The sequence below is a fragment of the Hemicordylus capensis genome, chromosome 4 (assembly GCF_027244095.1).
Source record: "Hemicordylus capensis ecotype Gifberg chromosome 4, rHemCap1.1.pri, whole genome shotgun sequence".
NCBI classification, from domain to species: domain Eukaryota; kingdom Metazoa; phylum Chordata; class Lepidosauria; order Squamata; family Cordylidae; genus Hemicordylus; species Hemicordylus capensis.
In genome coordinates this window covers 141368261-141374770 of record NC_069660.1, presented here as the reverse complement: position 1 = coordinate 141374770, position 6510 = coordinate 141368261, and the positions used below count along the sequence as shown (strand labels likewise).

Below are 6510 nucleotides of genomic sequence, written 5' to 3'. Positions count from 1 at the left end.
GCTCCATTACAGAGCCAGTTGGGGCAGTGGGGTTTGGTGGCCTCCTGGCCCCCAGAATTCCCAGAATGCCCCACGTGAGTGTGTGGAGTGTCTGCCCCCGATGCCAGGAGGCATGTTGTAGTCTCCCCATTTGGGGGCTACTTGTGAGTTGCTGTGGTGCAGAGCCACACTGCAGCGACACGTGATCAACTAACCCGCTTTTTTTTTTCTAACCCTAACCCTAACCCTAACCTGGGTTAAGTGGCAGGCTACCCAAGATAGTTTGTGAAAAACCGGACTGGGCTCCCTTAGCCTGGTTTCTACTGTGTGTGAGAATAGCCTCAATATCTGTCTCATTAAACTGTTAATATTCCTGATTCAACTCCACTGTCTTGTTCTTGCATACCACAACTCTCTCCTCTGTATTCTGCAGTAATAACCTCTCTCTTATTCATGTCCCAATTAAAGCCTCACTATAAACTAGCATATCCTTAATATTTATTTCTAGTTTTACAAAACCCAAAGGTAGATATTTCAGAGAAACCCAAATGTTCTGAAGCATTTGCCAGTGTTAGTGCATGATTTTTCAGCACTCTATACCTTATCCGATCCTGTAATAATTCATGACATAAGCATGGATTTTCACACACAATCTGCTCTCATAATGAAACACGGTGCTTAACTCTTTCATTGAAATCAATAGGACTTCCAAGTGTTGTGTCTGCTCAGGACAGCACCCTATGTGACTTCTGCAGCAGCTTTGAGTTGCACATAATAAATCCACAGGATTGTCCTTTAGCAGTAAATCTAAGGACTGCCCTTGGATGGCAGCAAAGTTTGAAATGGGGGAGGTGTGTTCAGCAACAAGCTTCTGCAGTTCAGAACTCTTGAGCCCAGTCCAAGTTAGATCCGTACTCCACCAAAGTTTTGGACCTATTCTTTCTTCCTCCCCATTTCCACCACCAAAATGAACAGCCACATGAGTACAATGAATGTACATGTGAGGGGTAGTGGAGTTGCAGTGGCTGGCCCCACCTCTGACCTTCACATGTCCATCGGCTCTTTTTGAACAAATGTCACAAGATGCTATGGAATGTACATGAGGTCCTTTTATTACCGGTAGATATTATATGCCCAACGTATCTCAGCCTCAAGGCTTTCTTCAGGGGCTAGTCTAAAACATACAAAGATAAAACCACTTTGTAAAAGCAAACAAAAGACAACCACATTATCATTTTACAACACATAATGTATGCAAAAAACCTTTTAAAATCCTCCAAGTGTTTAATGGAGCCTATTTGGACAGGGCTGTAAACCTTGTTCACTCATTCTTTTCCATGTCTATGTCATACACTCAGAGGGGAATTAGCCCTGCCACTGGGCAAGCATATGTCTGCTAGCCACCTTGCTTGACATCTGTGCATTCAGTGAGACACATGGGAAGCCACATGTATGTATATGCATACAGTTAGAGACTTTGCACAATTAGAATTTCCAGTTGTGTGGAGAACCTGTGTAGTACAGCTGTATGCACATAAGCATCCTTTGTACATGTCATACAGATCATGCAGATGCTGAGACTGGCAAGTATGGGGCCAGTTCCCACATGTTTACGATACACCTGGAGAGAAATGAATGAACAGGGTCCACAAGGAAACCCAGGGAAATGTTGCTATAGTATGTTAAGCAGCATAGCATGCAAATACCACTTCACCAATCAGTACACAAATAGAAGATACTGGCTGTTCTTACTGTATTTTTAAGCTTAATAAAGGATCTGATTTCAGCATAAAGCCAGTTCTTAACAAATTAAGGGAGCAAATGAAGAATCATGCATGGCTGATTGGGTGGCATCAAACTTAAAAGGGCTGCTGTAATTTGCCATTGATGTGATGCGATAGCATAAAATAGCCACATTGAATGGATTATCTGTTATTAAAACAGTAGCACTGAATGGATTATTCTGATTAATAAAATAAATAGCATCTGACCAGTTTATCCGTTGAACAGTTTAGTATATACCAATTCAGGCCTTCCTATGAATGGGAGCCAAGTTACATTGCAATACTGTGGGATAATAGAATTCATTAAACAACTCACAGCATTTCCTACTTCCTGAGTTCTGTGTGAAGTTCTTCATTGTTGGCAACTTGGCCTGCTGCAATGGGTAGATAACAGTACGGGCCATTCATATTTTTAGGTCCATATTTTAGCTTTTGGACAAATGGACTGCTTTGTGACTGTTCTCAGAATGCGATCGTATGCTGTTGATGAAGGCAAAAGCATTAGAAATGTTATTTGAATAAGATCAATGTAATTAATTTGGACATTCACTTGAATGGATAGGAATGAAATGCCTCCTTTCAGAACAGGAAACTGAAGGAATCCAATTGTTCATGGAAATGTATTTTGAACGATGATTTCAAAATCCAGGCTATAAAACCTGGCATTCTGCAGCCTTATTTGAATATGTTAAAATAATAGAAGGTTGTAGTTGGAAGGGACCTGGAAAGTGTTCTGGTGTCCAACCCCTTGTGCTTGTGGCAGTAATCTGTCACAGCATCCTCCACAGATGGTATTCCAGCCGGACAGCCCTTACAGTTAGGAAATGCTTCCTAATGTCTACCTTAAATCTGATTTCTTATCATTTCAATCCATTCATTCGTGTCCTGCCCTCAGAAGAAACAAAGAACAAGTCTGATTATTCTGTGTGACAGCCCTTCAGATATTCAGTGATGGCAATCGTATCCACCCCCCTCCCCAGTCTTCTCTTTTCCAGGCTCAACAAAAGATATCACAATGGGCGCACTCTCAGAGCATCCCCTTTTTAATTACCCAAGGGAGAAAGTATCGTTGGAACTGATCCCATGTATGCACAACTGTACACAGTGGCAGCTGGTGGCTCCTGCAACTGGGTGGGTGCCAGGCAGGGCAGGTGGTGTGCGGAGCCAGCGTGGGCAGCGCAGGGACAGAGCCAGTTTACCCTTGCCCAGCACCACCACATAATAAAAGCATTACATTTTAACACATTAAGTGTCTCTGCTTTGCTTATTTTATCCCTCCTTCTAGCAATCCTGCCATCCAAATGCAAAGCAAGGAGGATGCTAGCTAGGAAAGGGAACTATTTATGCTAGCTACCACAAGTCTAGCTCTCCTCCCTTGACAGAGTCATTTGCCCCCACTCCCCAAAACCACACCACATCAGTGGACAATTACATTATCTAATAATCTATATGCAGTCCTTCCTACTAAAGTACCACTTCTGTTGTACTGTGCCAATGAACATGCATATCTTATCAGAAATGTTCTGTGTACTCAAAATATGGGTAGTACTTTAGGACAAATGAAGAAGAATACAGGAACCAAACTAAGGGGAGGGAAAGGAGAACACAATGCATTAGCATCTGTTTCTCCCTGTGCATCAGCTTTTTACCGCTTTACGTAAGAGTTTAATATAGCAATAGCAATAGCACTTACATTTATATACCGCTCTATAGCCGGAGCTCTCTAAGCGGTTTACAATGATTTAGCATATTGCCCCCAACATTCTGGGTACTCATTTTACCGACCTCGGAAGGATGGAAGGCTGAGTCAACCTTGAGCCCCTGGTCAGGATCGAACTTGTAACCTTCTGGTTACAGGGCGGCAGTTTTACCACTGTGCCACCAGGGGCTCTCATAACTGAGTCGCTGTCATTGTTCCCTCCAAGGTGCATGCATGTGCACATGCTCACAAGCTTTTTGATGTCTATCCACTCCATTAATTTTAGATCCCACTCAGGATGAATCAAGAAGACCCCACTCTGAATGCTCTTGCGCGCGTGCACACACACACACACTGCCTTGATACCCAGAACAAAACACATTCAGCACACAGATGAAAAAAGTTAGAGAGAACAGTGGTCACTCTCACTTACCCAGACCACAAACAAGCAGAGTCAAAGACACGATGGGCAAGACACAATATGAAGCATGGCTGACACATTACTTAAGGGGTAAATGAAAGGGCACCTTAAAAACAATTAAAGAGGGCTGAGTGAGCCAGGGAACAGCAGACCAGTCAGTCTCGCTTGAATATCAGAAAATATGCTTTATCGAAGCATCAACCAGTCTTTGTGTGTACATATGATCATGAGCAAGGTACCCAACAAAGTCAACTTAGATTGGTTGGAAATCTGTATATTTCATTTCATAGTACAGTAATGGCGTGAACACATAACTGTCAAATCCACTGAAAGCAGCCCTCACATAACATTTGAAGAAGTCTACTGTATAGACTTTTGTAACATATTCAGCAATCTCAAGGGGACAATTTGCTGTCATCTTGGAACTTGGCTCTTTGCTGGCTCTTTGCCTGGACATCATACTGCCAGGCCATTGAAAAAAGCTTATATGGGTTAGGGTGGCAGAAGAGAGAGAGAGAGAGAGAGAGATGCCCTTCGTACTGTATCAAAACCAAAAAACCAAAAAACCCACCTCCTCAGTATTTTATATTCAAGTAGAACATTAGCAATACATAGACAGGTTGTATTGAGTGACTGGCCCAGAGTCACCCAGTGATTTCATGGCTGGATGGGGATTTGAATTCAGGTCTCCCCAGTCCCAGTCCAAAACTCTAACCACTACAAAATGCTGACTCTCTCACTAGAATGTCAGAAGAGGAGCAGGACATGAATGGAGCAAAAGCAATGACAGGAGCCTTTAGAACTGCAGGGCTGCAAGCCATACCAAGCATCATTTCATTAACAGACAAGCCCCTTATAGGGCCGTCTTGCTCTTAGTCACACTTCTCCTCTTTTGGTGTCTGTCTTATAAGCAATATCTGGGTACAGGATAAAACACACAACAGTGCATAAAAACCAAAGCACAAACACACACTCCTGCCATCCACCCCCAAAGCAAAGGGGATGGATAGAGAGGCTTCAGACTGACTGCCCTCTGTGGTGCCTTTCCCTAGATCAGCCTCATCAGTTGATCCTTCAACTGATTGTCCTGCCAGGGATCCATTTTTTATTAGGGGAATAGCTCTAGGTAGCACCTCCCAGGCAGCTTTCCCCTAGCCAAGAATTCAAACACCCCTCATAGTGTCTCCTTTAAGTTTAAAGAAACAATCAACTTCACTCTCTATATTGTCCTTCATTCCACAAAATAAAACTGCACCCCAACAACTCCTTCCTACTAATTCCTGTTGCCTCACCGCCACAATTCCGCCCCCCTTGCCTTTTTCCTCTTCCCACTTGTTCCATCCCAAATCTTTCATGTCACCAGTAGCACCGCTTCCTTGACTGCATTGCTATATGACATAAGAAGCTGCCTTATACACTGACTGGCAGCAGCTTCTCCAAGGTTGCAGGCAGGCATCTCTCTCAGCCCTGTCTGGAGAGGCTGCCAGGGAGGGGAGGGAACCAGGAACCTGAGAGGCTCTTTCCTGAGAAGAATATCTTACTGTACTGACATGTAGTCTCCTATTCAACTGAGACCAGCTTTCCTCCCACCAGACCAAAAAATCTTGAAGCTGAGCCTGGTGAGGGAAAAGTGCTCTGCCAGGCAGCAAGTAGCCCCTCCTAGCCCCTTCTCACTCTGCCTGCCCCAGAAAACAAAGACCCCCCCAGCCAGAAGCCAAGAGAAACAAGATAAGGCAGGCAAACAACCCCTTACTTATTATTATTATTTTGTGCTCTCTCTCACACACACGGTAAGAAAGGGATTATTTTTGCAGGCTACAGCAAACCTAGCAGCCCCTTCCTCACAGAGTGGGGAGGGGGAAAGTTCAGAGCTTACTGCCCAGACATGTGAGAGGAAATGAAACACTAGCACTCACTCTGCTGTGGCTGCCTTCTTCTTCCAGGCCACTCTGATTGTCAGAGTTGTCAGATGATGCCTTCAGAATGTCCGTCTAGGTTGTTTTAAGCCCAGCTCACCTTTTGAAAACAAAGCCAAGCCTTCCCATTGGCTGCTGCCTCATTAATATGTAAATTATGATTGACAGGTGCTCAGCTTGTTCAATGGAGCCTACTACCATCGCCCACCTTAAGTAGAACAAGTAGACAGACACCAGCGCTGCACCAGCATTTAGTGAAGCTTGATTTTTGATTGGGTGGGGGGAGAGATGCACTTTCCCTCTCAAACATCCTAAACACAGTCAGTGAACCTCCATACACATCTTCCTCTGGTTTGCCATCTATTTTGTTCTTGTTTGCAGACATTGTTCCCCTGATCTGCTGCTGTATTTGTATCCCTCTTTCAACTTCAAATGACATTCCCTGCACTCTTTTTTTAAACCTTCATTGCTGTGATCGGATGTGCAGAAATGCCTGACCTTAAAAAAACAATTGCAGAATTAAAAGATTTCTTTAGGCTTGCTGCTGTGTGCTAATGTGCATACAAATGTTCATTAAAATATTCTTTTTGAAGCCCGTTGCTATGTGCTAAAACATTTTAAAAGCTGTTGCAATGTGCTGATCCACATGGATACCAGACAAAAAATCCAGAACCCGCCCCCCCCCATAAACATTCTTGTGCTTTTAACTTC

General features: G+C 43.7%; 1 long non-coding RNA gene across 1 annotated transcript; it reads right to left on the bottom strand.

The window, feature by feature from the left end:
* Positions 1-1071: 1071 nt before the first annotated feature.
* Positions 1072-5851, bottom strand: LOC128325224 (uncharacterized). The gene is made up of 3 exons (XR_008307315.1): positions 5800-5851; positions 2080-2243; positions 1072-1153 (listed from the first exon to the last, which is right to left on the bottom strand). It is a non-coding gene; the product is annotated as an uncharacterized LOC128325224 (long non-coding RNA).
* Positions 5852-6510: the final 659 nt, after the last annotated feature.